Raw genomic sequence first — 27,070 nt, forward strand, 5'->3', positions numbered from 1 at the left:
ACTCATCCGGGCTCTCAAACGAGAACATCCGGCAACCGTACGAGAATTAACGAGATTCAACAAGACTCTCTAAACCCTCCTACGGGACCGGCATACAAGCGCCGGTTGCTCTTCAAACGAGTCACAAAAAATAACTGCTGCCATTGTCTTCTCAATGTTTATCAAGATATCAGTCGAGGTGTGCATTTGATAATGCACGGAATTATAATTTCCGATTTCTATAATAACGCGTGGAAAAAGCACATACATGCCACAATACACTTCGTTGTCATACGTGATCTGTTAGGGGCTTTGAGAGAAGGCCGCTGCCAGGTGGTCCATGGAACACCACCACCCGTTCGGCGCGATGCCTTGCCCTTTGAACGCAACGCTTTTTGAGGAAAAGAATTAAATGGCGCAGTAATTCTCTGTCATATCGGTGGACACCTGAACCGTAGGTAGAGGAAGGGAGGAAGTGGGAGTGAAAGAAGAAAGACAAAGATGGCCCGTAATGAAGAATATGAAAATTGCATTTGAGGAAAGGAAATTACGCAGTAACTGTCTCACATATCTCGGTGGACACCCGTCAAAATTCAGGGGGGGGGGGGGGGGGGTGCACTTTTTTGACCTAAAGTGCGGTCACTGATGAGTGGTTAAGATGTTAAGCTTCGCCTCTAAGAGTGGAACGCGACAGCGTCTTGCAACGCTGCCGTCGCCCATTCGGTTCTACGCCTCGCTCGTCGGTAAATTGGTTTTTGAGGAAAGGATGTATCTGTCTCTCATATCTTGGTGGACACCTAAACCTCGCCGGAAGGGAAGGGAGGAGGATGGGAATGAGCGAAGACACCGTATTCACTAGACGCGCCTTTGTTCTTTTCCAAACCATTGAGCTGGCATGGCGGTCAATAAAGACAAAAAAAAAAAAGAGCTGGCATGGCGGAGTGGAATAGCATGCTCGACTCGCACTCCAAAGACCGGGGTTCGATTCCCGAGCTCGACCAATTTCCTACCCGGTTTTATTTATTTATATGGCCTGACTAGAAAAGTCAATTAGGCTAATTGGGTAATTAAGCAATCAACTAAGCTCAGTCCCACTTGGTGACTAGCCAAAGTACAATTTGCCCCGTTTGAAATTCGCGCACTGTGACGTCACGACCGTTTCGACCAATTGAAATGCGTGAAATTTCTGTCGACAACTGCTGCTTACAACGATGAGACATTAAAGGCTTTCGCCTTAATTATTATTCTCATAAACGATGCCAGTATACGCGGTGAATAGGGCGAAACATTCAATCAGTTCAGCGATTTCGAAGCGGAAGTATCTAGCAGACCATTTCCCAAGACTCCTTGCGCGGAAAACCGGAAACGCAACTCGCCGATTTGACCCACGGCGAGCGGCATGCGAGCGGCAGTCACCCGCAGGGTTGCCAGGTTTGGCTACTTTGCGCCAAATTGGCTACTTTTGAGAGCTCTTGGCGACAAAAATTTGAGCTTGGCTACTTGGCTACTTTTGAAGTGCTATTTATGAACACCATTATCCTGTTGTACGTGCCTTGTTGTCAATAAATGGCGAACAATTTAGCGGGGTTAGGCCAAATGCGAATTATCTGTGCAGGCACTTCGGTTTTCACTTCGGTGTCGCTTCGAGGCTCGGTTTTACACGTCAAGCAGGCTTCAGACAAAGATTGGCGACTTAATCGAATTTGAGCTCCGTCTTAAGTGCATGACGAGATAACATTAATGGGTTAATGCCCAGATATGTGGAATTGGTCATTCTCTATATTTATTGATCGCTGAGAGTCCTACCACTCCTGGCGCCGTGGTGCAGTGCTTAAGCAATACGCTACTGCCCTGCGATGGCAGGTGCTGCCATTGGTGGGGCTTGTGCCCAGGTTGGTCTTCCCAAGCAATCAGTCTCAACCAACCAGTAATTTAACTTACACAAGCCACGGTAGGGAGAGTACTCATAATCTGGTAGGCTGCAGGGCTTCACTCCTAGAGTTCCACGTATGCCTTCACGCCTTCACGTAGGACTCACAAGGGTTTCACGTAGGGCTTCACTTTGTTTACCCATCATGAAATCGCGACATGTCCCCTCTAATGCTCAAGCATTAATAACTGTGACTGCGTCAAAAGAACACAAAGTATTTGCTCTGCCGAAGAGAAAATGATTTGTTCTGGCCACTTTTCAAGTCATGTGATAAATACCTCTTATGCTTCCAAGTTATTTACAAGCACTGTTGTCCCATAGGTTGCCCTTTGTCTTTAAACTGTAAACTTCCTGCCTCTCGTGACGTTTTTGTGGTGTCTTGGCGCCTATTCTGGCTACATTTGAGACCGTGGCCATAGAATGGCTACTTTTTGGCTACTTTTATCATTTTCGTGGCTATTTTTTGAGATTAGGACCTGGCAACCCTGGTCACCCGCGCGCGCTGCCGTTCTCGGCGTCCGGTCCGCGTTGCGCCTCCTGCTCTCAATATTTGATGAGATATTCGTGTCTTTATCATGAAATTTCTCCGCTGAGGCAATGAACGACGTCGTAAAATATTTTTTCATTGTTATGAGCAGGATTCGGCCACCCTGGTTGTAGTACAAGAATTTATCAGACGAACAATCGACGCAGCATTTGCAGAGCCTGTGGCGGACGGACTAAGGGAGAGCAGGGACAGCAATGGGACAAGGGAGGAAGAAATTGGGGAGAGGACAGCAGGGGACTGGGACAGAATAGAAGGCAAGGTTCCCATCGGAACAGCGACAGGGCCAGACGGCATACCTATGAGATTAATTGCCATACTGGGCGAAAAAAGCAAATTGAAATTACGACAGATCATTGAAAAAGTAGTAGGGGGAGGAGACTTTTCAAAAGACTGGAAGGTGAGCAGGATGAGAATAATATACAAAGGCAAGGGAAACAAGGACAACATTAAATCCTACCGACCAACTACGGTCACATCAGTTATATACAGGCTAGCAATGTAGATGGTGAAAATGAGAATGGAAGAATGGGCAAAGCGTGAGGAGATCTTAGGAGAATTACAGAACGGTTTCCGAAAGGACAGACAGTTGGAGGACAATCTATTTGTAATAACGCAGTGTATAGAGGCAAGTCGGAGGCCTCTATGGAATATGGCATGGAATGGAATGTGCACATTCGGGTTTCATATTCTCCTCGCTGGAAATGGCTCAGTGGAGCTTCCGCGCAGTGGCTCATGTACGCAATCTGAACGAACAAACGTAGCGTTTAAAACAGGACACAGAAAGATGAGGACAGGACGGGGCTACAACTTACAACTGAATGAAATCGATAAACGAAAGACACATCCCTTCTCGAGCAAAGACACGCATGCGCAAACTTGAAAGAATGACAAAACTGTGATAAACTAGAAAAAACCGGTAAAAGAAAAAGAGATGAAAAGGCGTGGAATAGCCACCGGTCATGAAACTGTTTACAAACATTAAGTGCGTCTTAGAAAGTTTCTTTCTTTTTCCATTAGATAAATAGATGGTGTGCTAATGCACGTGTCACTACCGCGTTGTGATATTTCATGAGCTTCCCTCGCCAATTGATCTTTACCCCTTCCTAAAATCTTCCGTGCGGTTCAAAGAGGGAAAGCAACCTGGGCAGCTCTTGCAATGCTTTGGCAAGTGCTCATCAGTTTGCTGACGAAGCGAATATGCGTGTTCACTCAGCCTCACGTTTAGACATCTGCCCGTCTGCCCAATGTACACACTTTCGCTCATGTACGCCCCAACAGATGCGTGCGGGCAGCATAAATTTTTCTCAAAGCAGAACCTGCGTCCGGGTGGAACAACGCTCCTTCGTGGCAATGTGATTGTGTGTGTAGTGCAGCAAGTACTAATCAGTGTGTGCATATATAGAAGCAATATTATGTGTGTAAGCTGCAGTACGGAAGAACGACGTGAATGCGAACAAAGAACACTGACTGTGTGTAGAGAAACTGCCATGGAGGTTAAGTGTACCCCTAATTTGTAGCTCAGATCAACTATTAAGAATGGCATCAGAGTGCCAAACTGAGTGTTCCTTTGTAACTGTCCGTCATACTTTGATCTGCTGCAGTGAGATGGCGGCTACAGTGTTCGGTGGCTGACCCGTCCGAGGATCAAATCCCAGCTATGGCAGCCGCTGCATTTCAATGAAGCACCGTTTCCAAGAATATATGCATCTCGGTGAATTTCTTGTGAGCGAGAAATATTGTGCAGCTTCTCCTTGCAGATTCCACACTCAGCAGATAAAGAGTTCTGTTAAGGTATGTCACCACCTTTGAAAAGGCGTTTTTTTTTCTAAATGACATTTTTTCTTTTTTATATTTCAGGAATCCCCAAACATTCAAAAATGTTTTGCAGCAAGAATAATGTTTGTATCTTATTTTTTTCAAAAGTTATAGCCAACTTTCGAACAGGTGATGGATTTTAACTTCCTAGGGTATGATGATCTTGTTTCTACAAGGATTGAAAAACTTTAATCTTTTTTTTCTCAAAACTTCATTTCTTACACTTTCGTGTTGCGCAAAAAATAACTTCGAAATGAATAAATATTTTTCAATGAAACTTTGCACACTCATTCCTTTGTTACTAGGCTGTGCAATGAACTAGGATAAATGAAATCGAATGGTGAGTTTTGATATAATCATGTTTTACGTGAAGGAATGCACGCAAAAATGACACATTTTTTGTTTTCTTTGGCATTTTTGCTATAACTTTTTTCGCAATTATCGGATGGCAAAGATCCTAGTTCGTTGCACAGTATGGTTAGTTCGCTAACTCTGTGCCAAAAAATTTACAATTCCTGCTCTCCATTCGCTAGTTATGAATGTTTGCATAACAGCCAAGTTTGGGCAATTTTTTGTGGATAATAAATGCCAGCATGACTTTTCTCACTCTTTTTTGCATTTGAATATCATATAAAACAGTGCTTTATAAGGTAAATGTGAAATAAAAATTTAATGGTCAAAATTTAAAAAGAATTTGAAAAAGGTGGTGACATACCTAAGGGGGGAAAAGGGTCTTAGAAATAAATTTTTATTAATGAAGTCACAGCTATGAAACCTTAGGGGAACTTGCATTTTTGCGCGCTGATTTCAAATATGTAATTTAATTTTTTGTACAAGTCCTTGTGCACTTATGCAGTACGTTAGGTAACTTTGGCCGAGAGTTCGAAAGAAATTCTACTGCAGGGAACTTGCTAGACTGCATGCCATTGGTTTCTCTTGGCATCAAGCTATGCAGTGAGGGTAAAATCATCATCCTGCCTGCTACAGAAGGTGAGTTATAGGATTCTGAAATCATCAGTTTCTTCCCGTTTGGGAAGTGGCAAATTCAAAACCCGGTAACTCAACTTCCGTGATAGGCAGGATGATAGTCTTGCTGTTATTGCATAGCTTGATGTCAAGACAAGCCAATGGCATGCGTCCTAACAGGTCTCCTGCTGCAAAATTTCTCGAAAGCTCTCGGCAAAAACTTAAGTGACATATTATATAAGTGCACAGGGACTTGTTTTACACAAAATTAAATTAGATATATTTGGAAGCAGCATGCAAAAACAGATGTTACTAGAAGATACCATTATTGCGACTTCATTAACAAAACTTTTTTTCTAAGACCAGCTTCCCCCATTAAATGGAAGAGAGCTCGCACAAGTCTTCCCAGCAATTTCTGCTGTTTTTGCTTCAAGAGTGCATACATGATGTTACAAAAGCTGTTTATTTCAGTACACACGGATGGAGACACCTGTGCTGCGTGTAAATTCCCTGAACAGACATTGAGGAAGCCCTTACATCTTTCTTGCCATGCAATGCCAAGAGAGGAGGTTGCTACACTGCAGAACACAAAGGTGGGTGATCCAAGCAGTCCAGGCACAATGCAGTTAGTATCAGACCGCCGTCGGAAAAGACTGCTAGGATCCATATGTATCAGCAGCGCGAACACAAAACATGAAGGAGGAGAAGATAGCACTGAACTTGCAACTTTTGAACAAAAACTGAACCCGCACTTATACACACACATACACCGGGTAAAAGCCCACCAGAGGGAGTAATCAAGGCAGGCGATCGAACTGGGACCGACACAATGTCCAGGGCATCAAAAGATAACAAGAATCACACTGTATATTTCATGCAACGCATTGTATAGTGTGATTCTTGTTATCTTTTGATGCCCTGGACATTGTGTGGGTCCCAGTTCGATCGCCTGCCTTGATTACTCCCTCTGGTGGGCTTTTACCCGGTGTGTGTGTGTGTATAAGTGCGGGTTCAGTTTTTGCTCAAATAAAAGTTGGTCTGTACTATCTTTTTCTCCTCCTTATTCCTGTGTTTTGTGTTCGCACTGCTGATACATATGAATCGCAACCAACCAGCCCGGCAGATGGTGTCATTCAACTGCTAGGATGAAGTGTTCTTCTTCTGAACACAGGCCCTTCAAAATAAATGCATGCAGTGCACCGAGTAACAGGCTATATGCAAGAAAAGCAGTGTGTTGGCAACATATGCATAACCCTTCAAGGGACAGTCTACTGCAGTCTATCAACCCAATTCTCTCTGCTCACGGCCTGTGCAGCACTGTGGGCCCTCAACTAGAAAAAGTCTGGAGCACTGCGCCCACCACCGAACTTCTTTGTGGCCACTTAAAGCTGCTGGCCGAAAAATGTGGCAGCTGAACAAAATTTTCAAAACTGGAATGTCAGTTTGCACTTAAATAGTCATTAATAAGGGAGTAATTACGCACTGACGTCCACCCGAGCGCAGCCATACAGCCACAAAGGAAAGTGGGTTTGAACCCCGGACCAGGACGAATTTTTCTTCAACTAGGAAGTTTCTGAGAAAGTTGTACAGCTTTCCTTTGTAGCCATGTGGCTGCGCTCGGGTGGATGTCAATGAGTAATTTACTCCCTTATTACAAATATACTCCACCTTGGGGGATTCCCCTAAATATTTGGACCAAATAGTCACTGTCTCAAGCTGCACATTAGAGATGCTAGAACAAAGGCCCATCACCTAGGCAATAATGAGAGAGTCGTTAACAAAGATGCAGAGGTTTTCTTAAATCTACTGTCCAAAGCACCAAGGTCATTTTACAAAACTTCGAACAAAATAAGCCTGCTGATATAACATAAGAAGAACCTTGATGTGGACTAATTGGTGCATTATTCCAAAGACAGACACTATTGAGAGAGAGATGCTAGGATGAAGTGTTCTTCTTCTGAACACAGGCTCAAAATAAATGCATGCAGTGCATCGAGTAACAGGCTATGCCCCATCACCCATTCGGATATCGCGTATATCTGCAACTGCATTTAGCCTGCCTTTGCAAAGCGTTTGAAAGGATCATGAAAAATTGTTTCAACTGTGCAAGAGGTGGTGACTGGTTGCAAGAAAAAGTTCCTTGCAATAAAATACCCTCTATACTGCACTGAGTTGTGCTCGTAAAATGTAGTACTACATTCCCAGCAAACAGCATCGCTGTTGGCTTTCTGCTCACTTTTAAAAAGTCACACAAGAACAAGTATGTGACTGGTCTCTGCCATTGTACAGAATATGCCAATATTTTTTTACTTGTCTCCTTCCAACAGCAGAGCATCCCTTTGAAATGCCTCACGTTGATCTGAAGGGGGGCTGTTGTTTTGCACAGCATAAAAAGACTGCTTCTAACTATTCAGCACCGACACCACTAATGTTTCCGTGAGATATTGTGAAACTGTACAGCACTCGAAAAGGTGTATCGCTAAACAAGAATGCAAGACAGTAGGACCACAACAGTTCGCACTCAAAATGGTCTGATAATTTGTTCAAATTAACCAGAATGACAGTGTGCTAGGCCTTTGCGCTTGTGTGCGGTCCGCTCAGCAAGTGATGGATGATTTGGCGTCCTCTTGAACGTATGCAAACATTCGTCTGTTGCAAGACAAATTAGCATAAATAGGTGTAAAAAGAGCGTAAGCTGTAGTGCACTCCCATTTAAGTGGTACGCCCAAACCCTAGGATATTTTTTTGTTTTGTTGTGGTTTAATGTCCCAAAGCGACTCAGGCTATGACGGACGCCTTAGTGGAGGGCTCCGGAAATTTCGACCACCTGGGGTTCCTTAACGTGCACTGACATCGCACAGCACACGGGCCTCTAGAGTTTTGCCTCCATCGAAATTCGGCCCGCGTCTTTCGGGCCAGCAGCCGAGTGCCGCAACCACTGAGCCACCGCGGCAGGGCAAGCCCTGGGATTGATTTCCATCACTGAAAATACGAAATACTTACGACTGGCAACAGAAACAAATTCTCTCTTCAAGAACGTGCAAAGTGCTAGCAGGTAGAAAAATCTGAAGCGATGGTTCTATCCCCTCTGTTTGCTAACCTCGGGTGCCACATTTAAAGGCCCCCTCCCAACTGCATCAGGTTAACCCTTTCAGGCGCTTTGTACACAATTGTGTCGACAGCAAACTCACAGCTTTTTCTGAGACACTGGTGCACCTAGCAGTGATTCCATTGTTTCAGTTAAACTGAGTAGCCTTCTTGTCGCAAATAAGTTAGTTTTTTGTGCCATGTAGCGAACGCAGTAAGTAATATTTCACATAACAGTGAGCTAGGTAGCACTTTGTCCACCATTTTTGTGCAGACGGGTTTTGTTGCAAGCGAAAACATCGATTGTTTTTGCTCAATTTTGGGCGTAATGTGCATCTTCGAAACGCAAAATGATTCCATAATCCCTAGGGCTACCTGACACATGAGAACATTTCAATGGTACTATTCCTAACAAATCTGACACTTTGTATGGAATTCTGCACATCGCTGTACAAACTTACCCACTGGTCTTTCACGCTCGAAAACTAACAAAGTGCCTTTCTCGAGGCCTGAATATACTACTTAGGTGAAAAGAATAACTGATTTCAATAAAACAAAAAATGGCGCCTGAAAGGGTTATACTGTACTTTGCAGTGGGAATATGTCTCCATTCCCACGAATAAGCTGTATATTCCGTAATCTAGCCTGGGCCTTGGGCCCAGACCCCTGAAAGGGAGTGCACTCAAGAACGCTTCTGACTCCCATACTGGCCCATTCATGTTTACAGAGTAGAATGATGGCTGAAAATGCACGCAGTGCGAATTGCGTATGTGAAATGGCATGTGTACACTGTCTCATAGCCTGAGTCGCTTTGGGACGTTAAACCCCAATGAGCCAAACCAAACCAACTATCACTTGTGGCCGCTGGCAACGCGAAATTCACATGCACAGTACAAGCTGGTGGTTTGTTTTCAACCAGCAGAGCTGAGGCGTGAATGCACTGAGCGGCCATGTGAAAAATGCAAATTATCAGCCGTTTTGCCAATGAAACACTTGAGTTTAAAAGACCACATTGTCAGTCCAAACTAATGAGATTACGGTGCACAAAAATAACTCCACACAGTACCAGCATCAGCTCTGAAGACTATGGTGTTAACAATAAGCAATAAATACATTAAATAAAGCAAAAGTATGCACAAAAAAAAAACTGAGTATCTGCTGGTGAATAACTGCACATGCATTAAAAGCAGCACACACAATTTCTGAAATTAAATAAGCAATGGAATATAACATGTAACACCACCACTGCTGACACGGTAACATTCAGTGAATACAAGACAAAGTCAGAAAACTTTAAAATGTTGACTACATTGCATCTGTAAAAAAAAAATAAAATAAAGTGCAAATAACAAAATAGCATCAAACTGCTTGTATCACAGGTGAATCATACACACTTGTTCCGTCTGCTTCTGACATTTCCGGCCCTTATGTTTACATTTACCTATACCCACTCAGCTTGCAGCAGAACTTAATGACCTTAGCGCGAGTTTCAGCCGACACGATTCATTGTCAAAATTCGTCACTTGGCGGAGCTTACGCCATTGCCACATCCCTCTTGAAATGCTACGCGACACGTACTGAAATCAAAAGCATCTAAGCAAAGCCATGCCCGCTTTGTGACTGCAAGGAACATAAAAGACAGACCGAAACATTCGAATTACAACTGTCACACTCAAATGGTGGAAATACCCTGGCCAAACAAACTTATAATTTGACCTCATCAGTCCTCTGATGCAAATACAGTTAAAACGTGATCTCACGAAACCCAATTTTACGAAGGTCCCCATCTGACGAACAGATTTTGATTCCCCGGCAAGTGCCCATGGGGTCCAACGTTCTCAATAACCCGAAATAACGAAACAAACGAGCCCTAAACCCGATTTTTAAAGTTTTCCGGAAATAACTGAGTAAAAAAGAAAGGCGATTTCTCATTTATTTTACCATGATGTATTGCAGCTTTTTGGAAACGTGCCCGTAGCAACATCCAGGCAGCCAAGACATGGCCCCGATTTTGTTTTGACAGGGCTGCAAGCTGCATGGCACGAAGGACTCGGCAGTTGGCGGCGCTTCCAACTTGACTTCGAATCCATTTCACCGGATGTCGCTTTCACACACAAGCGATTCGGGCTGCTTTCTTGGACTTTCCAAGAGCGCAGGAGCAGGTTGTCATCAAATACGATGCTGTGGTACAGCTTTTGTGTGCCGCTGCGTTACCAGTCCAGATTTCGAAGGGTGAAAAAAATGCCTTCCTCGGTTTAACGAAACAATTTGTGTATGCTCTTCACTCCGTTAAGTCAGGTTTTAACTGTACATTTCTTCAAGTTGCTGAATGTACACATGTGAACAGAAGGAGGATCAGCTTTTGAGCAGGTAAACAGACAAGAAGCAACAACATGAAATGTAACATAAACGAAACTGCCACTGGTGATGATTTTCCCTGGTACCTTTGTGGATGTCAGAAGCCAATGATAAAGCCTTGTCAATGGCTGAAATTAAACATGGGTTATGCTGGCTAGCAGGAACTTTTCCCTCTAAAGGCAGTTGCAAAAGATAATTCACTAAGAGAGTTCTGAAGTTGCTTCCATCATATTTATGAGTATTACTGAGTGTAATAGCAAGTAGCCAAATGGTATCTCAAGGATACTTTCGAACGCAACAAAAAAAGCATGGAATTGGAGAAAACGAAAAATGCGGATGAGAAGTTGCTTTCTCTAGCTACTGCATGCCGTACCTTACGACGAATAAATCAACAAAGAGGCTAATTTTGAAGGCCAGTCACAACATTTCTGAATGCCTCTTGTGAAAAACAGCGCTTGCAGACAAAGGACCACAACGAGGACACACAAATGCACTGAACTGAACAGTGCAGTTGTGTGTCCTTCTTGTTCTGGTCCTTTGTCTGCAAGCGCTGTTTTTCTCAAGATGTGCCTCAACCAACTCGCCCAGCAACACACCTTGATCAATTTCTGAATGACCTGCAGTTGCAGAGAATACTTAATAGCACCAGAGAGACGCAGCAGGACAGCTCATTCGGGCGGCAGAGGCCGTGCGTGTGCCATCAGATGTCGGTTGAGCGCGAAACGGCCGGCGAACGCGCGCCCGCACTCGGGGCAGGCGAAGGGCCGCTCGCCGACGTGGCGCTTGAGGTGCGTCACCAGCGAGTTTTTGTGCGCGAAAGCCACGGGGCAGAGGGAACAGCGGAAGGGCCTGGCGCCCGTGTGCGTGTGCACGTGCTCCTCAAGCACGTTCTTGCGCGAGAAGGACTTCGGGCAGAGCGCGCAGCGGAAGGGCCGCTCGCCCGTGTGGGTGCGCACATGCACCACCATGTTCCACTTGTGGCGCGTCGTGTACTCGCAGCACTCGCAGTGGAACGTCTCGCCACGCGCATAGAACGGACGCCGTCCGGCCACCACAGCGCCACCTGCGAAGCCACACACCAGGTCATTCAAAGCGGGACCCAGGGATGGATGACATCATCATCATCAGCCTGCCTATGCCCACTGCAGAGCAAAGGCCTTGTCTCACCAATTAACCCTGTCCTTCGCCAGCCGTGGCCACCGTATCCCCGCAAAGTTCTTAATCTCATCTGCCCATCTAACTTTCTGCTGTCCCCTGCTACATTTGCCTTCTCTTGGAATCCACTCCGTTACCCTTAAGTACCAGCAGTTATCTTGCCTTCGTATTACATGCCCACTTCTTCCTCTTGATTTCAACTAGGATGTCATTAACGTGCATTTGTTCCCTCACCCACTCCGCCGTTTTCATATCTCTTAATGTTACACCTATCATTTTTCTTTCCATACCTCGCTGCATTGTCCTTAACTTAGACTGAACCCTCTCTGTTAGCCTCCACGTTTCTGCCCCATAGGTGAGTACCGGTAGGATACAGCTGTTGTATACTTTTCTCTTGAGGGATATTGGATGACAGGGCTCATCAAAAACGAGCCCACATAAATATGGAACAAAACCACCTCTGCACAGGCTGCTGGAATACTGCCAGAAAGCTGTCACAGGTGTGACTGGAAAGGAACCAAAAAATGCTGTAAACTGTGCGCATTCCCTATCGGAGAGGACAGTTTCGGTCGTAAAGAAATGCTGAATTCCACACAGTCACCTGGCGCACAATTTCCTTTATCCGGACAACTGCTTCGTTACTCACGGCTTGGAAGCTCTACACAGGATAGCAGGAGAGTTGAAATCTGGGTTAGTTGGTACATTATACTTAAGAAAAACCAGCCAAAAAGACGGGGACAAAGGAGAGACGAGGCACACACAACGACTGGACTAACAACTGTTAGTCCAGTCGTCGTGTGTGCCTCGTCTTTCCTTTGTCTCAGTCTTTTTGGCTGGTACACAGGATAGTTCTTCAAACTGACCTACAAGGCTGGCTATGCACGCAACTTTAAAAAGAGAGAAACACTCAAATCCTAATGCCAGCAGTTTTGATCTGCACTTTCTTGAATGGAGACTTACCACAGCTTCTATTAACTGCAGCACCAGATAAATCTAACTGAAGTGGGTCCATCTCTCAAGATACGAAAATAAAATGGTAATTGCATGTGGGGCGAAACGCCCTGAAGCTGCAATGGAGGCCTCCAGATCAATTTCACCTAACAATTTTGCTCTCTATATGTATGCTCAATAATGTGTGCTTCAGTATAACAGAAAACATGATGGCAGTTATCTGCTACAGGTCATATTGGCAGCTTACTAAGCAGCACATGAAGAGAATTAGCCGCGACAGCAGTCATTTGATGAATCTGTTACCCAAGAAAACCCTATGACGGGACAATAAAGCAAACAAGCGCGACAATGTAAAAGAAAGGCATCTGGAGAAACGATGAAGGAAAATACATGAGAACTGAAAATAATTACAACAATAAATTAGCAAATGGCGAAAGTACACTCTCATGAACAGTGAAGGAATATGAGATTGTATATAAACTAAGTAAAACACACCAAGGAAAGCAATCAACCGTGGGGCAAATATAGGTAATGCTGTGCTCCCCACATGCATTTCTATAAACAACTGAGTATGCAAAATACAATTCAAGATAACTTCAATACACCTCGATAATAAATCCTACTTGTTGCAACAGCACAAAGAGCGACTCACAGAAGCGATTCAGATGACATTCAAAATAAGTCAGTTCTATGAATAACAACCCCATTCATAATGCAACTTCTGAAGGACAAAGTGGGGCAAGTTAGCAGGAACTTAACAGTGCAAAAAACAACGAATGTACCAAAAAGGTAACAAAATGGCATTTATTTTATGAGCTGAAATGCCTCAGTAACGTTCAACACGCGAAAATATCTGCGAAAACATTTTCGGGCAGAGAATAATGTTTTATTATGAATCAGTACCAACTTCCCAAATCGCAGCCTTAAATAATTTTTTTGTTAGCCACTATGAACTGTCCACTCTTAGAACTTCAGAAAGAAATGGTTGGTTTCAAATAGCAATACACAAAATGCGCTATTTGCCCATTGATTCCATCCAAACTACCGGAGACTACCAACGGTGTGGTATCGCTCAAAACACTGCACTTCCTCCGCATTGCACGGTAAAATAGCCAATCCTCAAGACATAACGAACATCTCCCATCTAGCGTGAAAACTCTCAGTCACTAAAAGTGCGAACAAAAGAATGAGTGCTGCCATCTGTTTTAATGTAAAAATGCCAGAGGACGAGCTCAGCTCATCAAAAGCAGTGAAACACCCGTGACGAGCTGAGGTCGCCATGAACATTTAAAGGGTTAAGGGGCCCTGCAACGCAAATCAAGCATTTCCATAGTGTGACACACAGTGGAGCATGAATGCAGAGTGACAATGGTGAAATCGCAAGTATTTCAATTGACATTTCACACTGATGAGAGCGGCTTCCAGCGCCAATTTTCGCAGTGACTAAGGCCTGGCACATGAAATTGGCCACTGCCAACGAGTTTGCCTGAGCATGCACTCTGTGCGGTACGACACAATATTCCTCAATTTTCCTCAATTTCCGTACGTCCTAACAACACAGCTCAGGTGTTTCATCCACAGGGCCTTTCAGAAGAGACCCAGAAAAAAACGAGGGAGTCTGCATGGCAAAACACACGTCTTGCGTCCTTGAATCAAACTGCGGCAGTACACATTGTACTAATTCTAAACACCAGAATCCCAGTTAGCGACGCAGCAATCAAGACTAAACACATGATCAACATACAGAGATTCAAAACACTGCAATGTGCAAAGCAGAATACAGGAGGGAAGCAAAAGCCTGCAAGGCGAGGCTGACTCATGTTTCGCCAAAAAGGATGCATTTCTCAACACAAAAGCCTCCTGGCTTGAACACAGCTCACTGCAATGAGCAGTATTCAAGCAAGCAAGTTTTTCGTGGTCAACTACCACCTTCTAGAGTTGAAAATTGCAACTAACACAATCATTAGCGATGGGAACAGTGTAACATTGGGCACGATGAGCGATTTGTCATTGCAACAATCTATGACAAGTACAGCTCGGGGTAGGCGGTTAAAGGGATAGACACCACAGAATCAGACTACTGCCATAAAAGCACCAGGAGGGAACTAGCAAGGTGGCACCCGACTACAGCACCAACAATGGCCAGGAGCTTTCAAGGCTGCTTCAGCAGTTGACAGTGCATCTTCTGCAGCAGATGAACTGCTGCTACAGCAGAGACACTGCGCAGTCTTACATCAAGAGTTTAAATATGCATGTACCCTACATAATAAATGATTTTTAGCGCAACGGGGACACAACACAAGAAAGACGACATCATGGGCGTCTTTCTTGTGTTGTGTCCCCGTTGCGCTAAAAATAATTTATTATGTCTGAAAACCAACTAGCTCAGCAGTTAACCCTCTTAATGTACCCTACTCAAACCTACTTTATCCATAAATACCAGTTTCAGAAACTCCGTAGCACAGCCGCTTAAACATGAATTCATTGATTTTTAACTTAAAGGGACCCTGACACACAATTCTTTTACAGATTACTTACTGCAGCTTATCCCAGATATGCCAAACTGCCATTTCTGGAAACTAGAGCCCATGTCAGGTGGACGATAAATTTAAAAAGTTGTTTCCTTGCGAGGTCTGGTAAACCAGGAAGACTGAATACTTCTCAAAAAATGCCAAACTAGTTGCCTGCTGACGTGGCTTTCACTGCCATTTCACCTGTACCTCTCTCAGCAAAACAAAGGTGAACGACCTCTGTTGATCTGTGAGCCACTCTCAACAGTAGCCATCGGGAGCCACAGTGGTTTCTACCCAATGGCATACTTTCAGCAAAAATGGGCAACATTCATAGCTTACCCCAGCCAGCACTGATTATCAAAATGTTGCACTGAGTGTCTCAGTGTGTATGGCGACCACTGTACGTGGGAAGAGGTCCACTTGGTCCCTTAGGAATATGCAGCATATGCACGACTATTCAGGCTTCTGAAATAGACTCGGCTCTTGTACTGAAACAACAATATGTCCATGTCACGGCTCTTTTAAGCTTTACAATGCTGTACGTCAGAACAAATGTACGTGAATGTTCTCGTACTTTATATGAAAACATGTTTCCTGTCTGCACTGTATTGAAAGGCCCCTACTTGCCCCCTGCTATGGTTTGGACATAAGACCATCATCCCCATCAGCCTGACTACACCCAATTCAACACTAATGCTTTCTGCCATGCTTTGTCTAAAATATATCACAAACTTTTTATTCACTGCGCAGCCCCCTGCTTTAACGCCTGCAAAGGTTACGCAGGCATCTAGCAAATAAATAAAGGTGGTCGCAGCAAGCATCTTGTAATAACTATAATGAAACTACGTGTGAAAAATTTTTAGTGCCCTTGCCTTGTTTAGTAAGCATACATCAAAATGTTGCATTCTTTTTTTTTATTTGGACTGATTTTCTTGATTTGATACATATAAAGTATCATCATCAGCCTGACTACGCCCACTGCAGGGCAAAGGCCTCTCCCGTGTCTCTCCAATTAACCCTGTCCTTTGCCAGTTGTGGCCACCGTATCCCTCTATGAACAAGCCTTCCATATAAAGTATACGGTTTAATTACTACAGAAGGAGGTTCCAAGATATCAGCCGTCAAGATGTCCTCCTGTTGGTAACTGTGTCAATAACACTAAAAATGGGGCAGCAAAATAAAAGTGCACACAAAGATGTCAATCGTAAAATTAGAAAGTGCAAGGAGCTTATGAATGAATCTGTTAACAACACACACGCAATAAATTATACAAAACAATGCAAACAATAGGGACAAATACACCACTCGAATAGGCTATTGTCAAACTGGCAGTATCTGAAAAAGATCCACTTCAGGCTTTGAGGTCAGTGGCTACCGCCATGTCCTATGTCCCAGCGCATGTCTGGCTAGTCGTGAGGCAGTGGCAAACGTCCGCTGGCACTGTGCACACCGGTAGGGGTGCTTGCACCACAGGTGGTTCTCGAGGTGCGTCTTCTCCACAAAGCGCTTGGGGCCCTGGTAAGGGCGCTCGCCCGTGTGAATGACCTCGTGGTGCACCAGCAGTGAGCGGTACAGCGCCCGGTAGCCGCAGAAACGGCACTGCAGACTGCCCCCAACATCTGGAACAGAGGGAGAGCCCAAGAACAGGCCTGGTACAACGGCACAAGTTAAATCACTGCTCACTCCAGCTATTTATTTATTTATTTATTCACACAAGTACCTGCAGCGCCCAGGGGCATTACAGCAGGGGGGACAATAACAGTAAACATATACCTAAAATGAGCATGTCACAATATTGAAAGTAAACAATAAAGCACATCTGTTTAAAAATAAAATAGAAACACATCACTGAAATGTCAGTAGAAGAAAACAAGTTTGAAAGGGTGGAAAGCCTCTACGACAGATTGGACGCCAGGAAAGAGTGAAAATGTTTACCCATTTTACATTGTTCTATGCTCTTGGGAAGCCTATTCCAATGTGAAGAAGTATGAGGAAAAAAAGAATTACGAAACACATCAGTTCGACATCGCGTTACAAGAACTTTCAACTTATGATCACGGCGTAGAACAGAGATAAAATGTGGAGGTACAATGTACAAGCCCTTTTTTATTCCCGTGAGATCACAGCATATTTGGAAAAAAAGTTCTAATTTTGCGTTAGTCTCCGGTGAGCCAGTGTTTTCCACCTAACTATTCTCCTCAAGCCTGTCCCAAGACCAGTCTAATCATCACCATCAGCCTGACTACACCCACTGCAGGGCAAAGGCCTCTCCCATGTCTCTCCAATTAACCCTGTCTTTGGCCAGTTGTGGCCACGTACGCCCGCAAACTTCTCGATCTCATCTGCCGACCTAACTTTCTGCCACCCCTTCCCATGGAATCCAGTCTCTTACACATAAAGACCAACAGTTATCTTGCCTTTGCATAACATGCCCTGCCCAAGCCCATTTCTTCTCCTTGAATTTGACCAAGATGTCTTTTTAATTTGCGTCTGTTCCCTGACCCACTCTGCTTCATTCCCATGTCTTAACGTTACACCATTCTCCTTTCCATAGCTCACTGTGTTGGCCTCAACCGGTCCGATAATGTTTACTTAATTACCGCAAAATCTTACAGTCTCCTTCACTTTTTTCCAATCTGATTTTCAGCCTTCTCCGTCATCACTTAACCCACTAACGAACAATTTTTTTTTTTGAAAACGGTACCAAAATGGCAATTTAGTACTCGTATTTCCAACTGCTAGCAAACAAACAAACAAAAAATCTGGATGAGCCGTACTCAGCCTTAAACCCGACACAGAGGACCAGAGAACAAGCCACAAGCTGGACTCGTCAGGGACCAGAAATGGCAGACGTCTTACGACTAGCCTGCCTCATCTAAGACTACTAGGGGGTTGAAGGAAGCTCGTACGTCACTAGCATTAGGCCTATTTTAGAATATGAATGTGTCACCTGGGACCCCTACTCAAAAAACCTCACAGATAAATCAGAAAAATTTAAGAAATAAATAAGCAGCACAGAGGCTCTGAAATAAACGAAGGGCTGAGCTGGAAAATGCTCTTTGTGTACAAGAATACAAATATTAAAATTCCTTCCCAATATATACAACTCGTCGCGGTGGCTCAGTGGTTACGGGGTTCGGCTGCTGACCCGAAAGACGTGGGCTCAGTCCCAGCCGTGGTGGCCGAATTTCGATGGAGACGAAATTCTAGAGGCCCGTGCACTGTGCGATGTCAGTGCCCGTTAAAAAACCCCAGGTGGTCGAAATTTCCGGAGCCCTCCACTACGGCGTCTCGCATAGCCTGAGTCGCTCTGGGACATTAAGCCCCAATAAATCAAATCAAACAATACATACAAAAATAAAACTGGTATTGACAAACCACAGTTCACTAAGGAGCTTCATTATGTTTGTCCAGAAGGGTCAATGTAAACAAAACCACAGCTCTTATCAGTGCCACACTACTGTGTTGAAATTTTTTTTTCCTAACACAATCAACAACTGGAATCGGCTCAATAATGGCTGCACCTGATGTTGAGAATAATACTGAAGGCTTTATTCATTGAGTTGATAGTTTGGCTTTCGAAGATGTTGATTCAGTTCTTGATGGACCAGCACTACTGCAGAATAATGTGCATCTGAGCTAGTTGGTTCACAGCAAAAAAGGTAGCACAGCCAACAGAAGAATACTGCAGCGATGTATCAAGAAAACAATGTTACCGGGAAAGTTCAAGGCTTTTAGTGCGAAACCATTTCTATGTGCTATTGCTACTGCAGTGCTAGTGCTATTGCAATACCTACCTCCACACACTGGCAGACAATGATTGTGCGAAAGAGCAGCAAAACAAAAAAACTGCACTGATCCCGAAAATGACAGAGATACAGAATCAAATGGCCAGGAGGGGTGGAGAAGAAGGGGGGAGTTATGCAAGTCACCAAAATCCCCTTGCAATGGGCAGCCACCCAGGCAAGTGCCACACAGGCACCCCAGCCAGGGGTCCAGAGCCCCTGAAACAAAGACAATAAAGGAATTTACAAACCCCACCCACAAGAAATGCGCCAGCTTGTTTTTTCCACAAATGGCATCACTGTGACCTCTCTATGCTCCAAGACATCTATACTCCATCTCATACATTCCTTGCGGCACTATGCAAGCTGGAGACCTCCACAGTCAATTAGGAGGGTGCGTTAAATATGTTTCTCCGCACCTCGTCGTCTACTTGCAGCACATGTAGATATGGCTGTAAAAGAGAACAAACAAATGCTGTCAAAGCCCAAGCATTAAGTAGTATGTTAGGCTGTTCATCACATAACTTCAATAACTTCAGCCTAGTAGCGCCACATGGTTTTGAGGTCACAAACCATCCTTGTCAACAAACCGATGTTCCTCTTTAGGACTAGAATGGGGAGAACCATCACTCTAAATAAAATATAAAGCAACTTTATCACTCATACATTTTCCTATAGGAGAGATGAGGCAAACCAAAAGCCCAGTGCCCCATTTATGGCGAATGAATGTACTGATACAGAGGTAAGAATGACAAATTCACACCAAAGAGAGGGATCCCACTTCGAAGTGTGCCGCCAGATAGGAAATGCTTCTTTAGTAAACTCTGGAATCATTATCATCATCATCAGCCTGACTGCGGCCATCGTATCCCTGCAAACCGTCCACCTAACTTTCTGCCGTCCCCTGCTACACTTCCCTTCTCTTGGAATCCACTCCGTTACCCTTAAGGACCAGCGGTTGTCTTGCCTTCGCACTACATGCCCTGCCCAAGCCCATTTCTTCCTCTTGATTTCGACTAGGATGTCATTAACACGCATTTGTTCTCTCACCCAGTCTGCCCGCTTGCGATCTCTTAACGTTACACCTATCACTTTCCTTTTCATAGCCCGCTGTGTCGTCCCTAACTTAAGCTGAACCCTTTTTGTTAGCCTCCACATTCCATTGGAATATATGTACGCAATGCGAGCACACATTAAGGTTCGATTTCAAACATCGTTTGACGCGTGCGCACTTTAAGGCCCATGCGCCCATTTTATAATTGCACTACGTTCTGCAGCGTCAGAACGTCACCTGTGCACTGATCAGAGCTCTGGTAGCACTGCAAGGCACTACTCAGACCAAGTACAGATACTGCACACACAGTTTTCAGAACTCAACTGCCAGGCATTGCCATTAGAGAGGCAGTATTTCTTGTTTCCTTTCTGCTTGTCCCAGATATAAACCACTCATCTTTTTATGCAGTAACTGCAGATTTTACATCTGTTGGCCACATCAAATGCCTCCGCAAAGAACCAACCATGAGCAGCAGAGTGGAAAATTTTCCATGCTTATCATCATCCGAACGAGACAATCAGTGAGCAAAAATATGATTACCTTTTGTAAAAATAAACCAATCTACCATCCAAAGCAGTGTGAGGAACAGAATTTGTGCCCACTAACAGTTACCAGATAGTGTAGTTATGCTGCAAAGGCAAGATAACTGCTGGTCCTTCCTTAAGGGTAATGGAGTTGATTCCAAGAGAAGGCAAGCATAGCAGGGGGTGGCAGAAAGTTAGGTGGGCGGATGAGGTTAAGAAGTTTGTGGGGATACAATGGCCGCAACTGGCAAAGGAAATGGAGAGACATGGGAGAGGCCTTTGCCCTGCAGTGGGCGTAGGAAGGCTAATGATGATGATGATGCTTATTTTGATGCCCGAGCTCATACTGCCAATTTAAGCACTTATTCTTTGCTACAGATTGTCAAGTGTAAATTGTGGGGCCTTGGCATCTCAAAGTGACACTTATGGGCTATGAAGGTTACCACAGTTGAGGGCTCCCGATTAATTCAGACCACCTGGGGTTCCATGCTATATTTCACACAGTAGAAAGAGTACAGCGCAATGGTGATCAGATAACTTGATTAGTCAACAAATTTTTGTTTAAATTTTCAGGCTATCAATAAGAATCCTCCGCACATTTCCCCCGGGGTTGTGGCAACACCGGTGCCGGCAGGCAATGGCAGGAAAAGTGGAAACACCAGGCTGGATAATGTGAGCAAACAAACAAACCATTTCGTGAAGCAAATACAACACATAATAAATGCTTTTGCAGCAACAGCTCTACAGGATAAAAAGCACACCGATCGAGAAATGCAGAGAATCACTGCCACATAACAATGGGCTACTACTGCCAATGAGCTTCTACACACGAAATTTTCTACACACGAAAGCACTTCGCCCCCACCTCAGATATAGATCATTCACAATCTTAACCCACTGACACCAAAATTTTGAGTGCTGCTGGGCCTCTGGTTTTTATTTGTCCCCAGGGTCCCTTTAGGGAGGGTTGGAGAACTGCAGATTGGGCTAGTTGGTGTAGATTCATAGTGATGGTTCAACAGCGCAAACACACACAGACCAAGAAGGAGACAAGACACACACAGCGCTGAACTTACAACTGAATTTTTTATTAGGAAGAAGCATGTCATTATATACACACACGAAAACAACACACATGAAAAAACAGCGCACATGCGCAGTGTCAACAATCTCATAGTACTAAAAAAGGTAAAAACCGCTTTACAAGCACGTGTGTATCCACAGATCCACTATCCACTGTGTAGCATTTTCATTTCCCTTACAGATAATGTTACAGATGGCGCTACAGATAATGTTACAGATAATGTTACAGAGGGTTGGACATCACAAGGAGACAACGCAAGTGCTGAAAAAGAGTTGCTTGCCAGCCACTGTGCAATCCCTGTACCTTTCCATTACGCAGACTTCTCAAGTACAACACGTTCCGTACTTATTGGTCCGCATTGTAAAAAACTTCTCCTGTTCAAGCTACTGACCTCCGACCACAAGGCCTGCGTTTTTTGATAAGTAATTTAACATCTGAACTTTCCTGATTCAGCGAAAAATTGCAGTCGGCTACATGCAGAATTTTCATTGAGGCAAGCAGAATAGCTGATTTCAGAGGCTGTGCCATCTGATGAACTGTGAGACAACCAGTGTACTAGCTTAGAGTGTGGGGGGGTCTCACAGTTTACCAGATAGTGCAGCATCTCAAATTGGCTGCTCCGCTTGCCTTGACTTTAAAAATGCTGCATTCAGCCAACTGCAGTTTTCCGATTAATCCGAAAATCCAGGCAAGCTCCTTTGTTAAATTACTTCAAAAACCACAGGCCCCCACATGCTGCCTTGTGGTTAGTGTTTGAGCCCAAATAGGCCAGTAGCTTGAGCAGAAGAGTTTTTATAACTAAGACCGATAAATGCGGAACACGCTGTATCTCACTTCCTTTGCAGCATAAATGCTGTTAGTGCATAAAGGGCGTAAATGCTGTTAGTGATGCATCTATCTTCTTGAACAAAACTGAAGAAGGCTTTTTAGAAAGGTTTTACTGAGTCGAGCGCGTGTACAGGTGTTTTTTCCCTAATGTAATCTGAAGTGTTCAGTGCACAAGCCTTTCTATAAGGGTTTTCTTGTCTCACGTGCTTTTTTCTGAATTTGTTACAGTTTTATGCAATATCGCTTTGTTATCATCCTGTTGTACTCCACTCAGTCATGTTTCTTTGGCCCTATACACCACGTGTCATGCTTGTTAATGTTCTTGGCCACTTTTATCGTTTTTAGCTATGTCGTGTTTTTTGTATTTGTGTCTTTTATCGCTTTTATGACCCTTTACATCATTCTGACGTTTGCTGCAGCTGATAGGTGGTGTGAAGGTGTGCCTATATATTACGTGTTTTTTTGAATAAAGAATCAGTTGTCAGTAGCGTGTTGTCCTGTCCACCTTTCTTGTGATTGTCTCGTGTTTTTGCACTAACTTTTGTGCTTAGAACTATGCACCTACTAGCCCAGCAACAAGTGTTACTTGAGTACTTCCTTTCAAAAAAGGCCATTACTAGTCTGTTTACGCACCCACACACAGCTCCTTTTTTGACACTAAACAGAAAAAGCATGTGGGTATAGCCAGCAATGCACTTGAAAGGCGATACATTTCCAAAGAGCAGCTGCAACTAATCTGCACAAGCAACAGTGTGGCAGTACTTGCCAGCTTCATATCACACCTACAAAGCCTCGCTGAAGAACACATTACTATTGTCATTCACTGCAAAGTCTCCTCGTTCATAGGCTTCCGGCTTTCTTGGCTCAGTGTCACTCACATCACATAAAGCACAAAAAAAAAAAGACCTCCGGCCTAAAAAAAGCATCAAGCTAAGTTGACCCCTACCCGTGCAAAACATCGCATAGCCTTGAGATGATTGGATGGAGGGACTCAGACCTTTTTGATATATACCAGCTGCGAAACTTCCCATAGGGTCCATGTATCAAAAATGGTGTAAGAGGTGGCCGAAATTTGGGTGTTTACAGACTATGATGCCACCAACAGTCAATAAGACAAATGCTGTTCAAGTTGTAAACTTTGAGATTGTCGATATACATACAACCACCTGCCAACAAAATCAGTAAAAGAGATGCATTAGCAAAAATCCACGAGTAACATTCCAACAGATAAATTAAGAGGTAAAAGGAGAAAAGAAAGACGCTCTCAAAAGACAATGGTGACATACGGCAACAATTTTTATTTCAACAGTACTGCATATTGGGCGAGTTGGTTGACATACATCTTGCAAAATTTTAGCGCGTAAAAACCCGGACAGAAAGAGTAGCCGACACGAGCGCTTTGAGCGCTCGTGTCGGCTACTCTTTCTGTCCGGGTTTTTCCGCGATAAAATTTTGCAACAGTTTTTATTTAGCTTAAAGGTGCACTGAAGAGGATTCTGAACATGTCTTTTTGCCGCCGGAACTCGATCCACACGTTCCTAGCATTCTTAGAAACAGTGACTTATTGCCCTGTGTGGCCGATTTCCCCAATTAAAACGAATTAACGTCCGGCTCCCGCCTTTTTTTTTTAATTCTGCCTCGTACGGTGGGCGGAGTGACCAACGCGTGGAGCGCCTTTCACCCAGTCCCGTGGAGGCTTTGCTTTCGCTTTATTTTGTTTTTTTAGGTTTCCATGAATAAATAGTTTCATTCGCAGCTAATATAGCCGCAAAATAAGCCCGAAGAAATAAAAATACGCGCGGACTATTTGCTACTACGGACTACTACGTATTACTCCGCCGATGTCATAGCGGCAAGCCGCCACAGGACTGGGTGAAAGGCGCTCCCACGCGTTGGTCGACTCCGCCCACCGTACGAGGCAGAATTAAAAAAAAAAGGCGGGAGCCGGAAGTTAGATCGATTTAATTGGGGAAATCGGCCACACAGGGCAGTAAATCGCAGTTTCTAAGAAAGCTCGTAACGTGTAGATCGAGTTCCCGCGGCAAAAAGACAAGTTCAGATTCCTCTTCAGTGCACCTTTAAGCTTTCAAATGGCACCGCCATGTGGTCGTACCTGGAAAATGGCCCCTGGGACCAGTCATTTTCGAAGTGGAGTTTCCCAAATGGCATGATCTCAGAGCCCCAACCAGCACACACTACCACAAGGAAGTTCGCCTGTGTAAGGGGACACTGACAACAACTGCACGCAATTCTTGTTCAACTAGGTAAAACCTAATTCTTTAGCCCTTTGTGGCTACGCTGATATCTGTTTGCCAGCAAAAGATGCAGGAAAAATTCAATTTACACAGGGGACATTTTTTCTGTCATCACTCAAATCAAACCGATGACATCAAAACCAAAAAAGGACTCTGCGATCACCTTTTTGAAGAGGACAGCTGTGCAGTATAGACTTGGGGCAGTTCTGCACAAAAGCCTGCATTAACACCACTGTGAAAACAGCAAGATGTGAAAATGAAAATTGGACTGCAGCAGTGGCCTTGTGGTAGAGCATCCACCTTGCATTCAGGAGGTGTCGAGCGAGTTGTCGATACGAGGCAGCAGATAGACATCTTTTTTAGTGATGTTCAGCTTTCGATGATCCACGCAGAAGCGGAGTGTCCCATCCTTTTTCTTCACCAGCATGATAGGTGACGAGTCAGGGGCTGTTGGAAGGTTGAATGATTCCATCTGAAAGCATCTCCTTCACCTGCGTTTAAAATGCCTCCCGCACCTTCAGTGAGAATGGTACGGCTGCTGGCGGATAAGGCAGGCGTCATCGGGAGTAATGATGCGGTGCTTCAGAAGAGCCGTTTACCGGACTTGCGATGAAGATGCGAACCTGATAGTGTATTCGAGTAGGAGGGCACGTAGTGCTCACTGTTGAGTCACCGAAAGGTCCGGGCTGATGTCAAGACCGGCAAGGGGCGGGCGCACAGGTCTAACAGCTTCGAACGCGAAACATTCAGAAATCTCCGCTAAGGGGTCAGCGAATGCAATGGCAGTAGCACGAAAAAGATGCCAGAGCTCGCTAGTGAAGTCAGTCACCAGGAGCTCAGACCAGCTGTCGCAGAGATGGTTGAGGCTTTGCACTGAGCAGAAGCCGTGGGTGAGCAAAAGGGACAGGTTGCCTTCTGCAACCGCTGTCCCTTCACGTAGTCCGTCGCAGTGAACACTCACAAAAACACTGGTGCGTGGCGGAATCCAAACGCTCTCGCCGGAAATTCAAAGGGCGGTGCGGCGTTGACAGCCCTCGGAGTACACATCAGCTTTCTCGATTGAAGATGTGACAGTGCGCTTTGGGAGGTCAATAATAGCTCCACACTCCCAGAGAAAATCAACGCCAAGGATACAGTCACGGGAGCAGTCAGCTAGAACTAGGCAGCTGACAACAAATGTGGGGCTGCAAATTTGGGCTCTTGCCTTGCACAGGTCAAGTGGAGTTACGGAATGTCCACCAGCCGTGCGAATCTGCGTGCCAGACCATGGCATCATTACCTTTTTAAGAAGCGCCGCTAGCTTTCTGCTTAAAATCGAGAAATCAGCGCCAGTGTCCGCCAATGCGCTAACCTTAGAGCCATTGAGAAGTGCGAGTATATCCAGCGAGAATCGATCTCTGAGTTCAGGAACTGCAGTCGTTGCCTTTATAGTCACGGAAGATAGGGCGACAGATCACTCACAGGCAGAATATGGCAGCCAGCCAGCGCGATACACTTCAATGTCGTCACTTTCATGCGTCACCTGTATATATAACAGTGTTCAGGTCTGTGAAGTGATATGCAGAGGACCCCAGGTCACTCAAAGTACCTGTTAACGTTATCATATCATACCCTTAAGGCAGAGCTTATGTGTCACCCAAAATTTTTAATCACTACTGTTTGGAATAAAACGGCGTAATACTGTCCATGTGCTAACTTGCCTTCGTGTACATGTTCATGCCAATTCTGTTTGCAACTGAGTGATTACTCTGAATTTTTTTTTTCTCAAAAGTATTCACTTTTAGGTGTTGTGCTAAAAGCAATTTTGGCACGCACTATCATGAGCAAAAGTACGAGAATCCTGCCAAACCATGCCGCACTGAATGTGGTCGCCACCTGAATAGAGCACCCCTGGTGTGGAGACCAGTGCACTGTGCCATGGTTCAGCCTGCGCTTTTGCTCATAATGGCACATGGGAATAGAGACCAGACAAACTGTGTGCACTCTCGTCTTATTTCCTCCTTTCTTGCAGACACTGCACCCCCACTATCTAAAGGATCGACAGCACAGAACTGGACAGGGCAAGGGCAGGATGGAGAAATGGTGAACTGTCGTTGCTATGCGGTGCAGTCATACTGCCAGGCTGAAATCAAATGCAAACTATGAAACAGAAAAGAACCATTCTCCTAGGGACCTGCTTTTGCATGTCAACCTTGTAATCAATCTCAAATTGACAAATAAACTTGGTTCCGATGTTTGG

The 27,070-nt window shown here is 44.6% G+C and overlaps 1 long non-coding RNA gene and 1 pseudogene across 1 annotated transcript; one reads left to right on the plus strand and one right to left on the minus strand.

Moving 5' to 3' along the window:
• The first annotated feature begins 3,880 nt into the window (after window positions 1–3,880).
• On the plus strand, window positions 3,881–27,070 carry LOC149337802 (uncharacterized). Its single transcript, XR_016284432.1, has 3 exons — window positions 3,881–4,178; window positions 5,709–5,830; window positions 26,843–27,070. It is a non-coding gene; the product is annotated as an uncharacterized LOC149337802 (long non-coding RNA).
• LOC149337803 (uncharacterized) lies at window positions 6,239–16,993 on the minus strand (annotated as a pseudogene).

The sequence above is a fragment of the Amblyomma mixtum genome, chromosome 7 (genome assembly GCF_055824585.1).
Source record: "Amblyomma mixtum isolate Tamu chromosome 7, ASM5582458v1, whole genome shotgun sequence".
NCBI lineage: Eukaryota > Metazoa > Arthropoda > Arachnida > Ixodida > Ixodidae > Amblyomma > Amblyomma mixtum.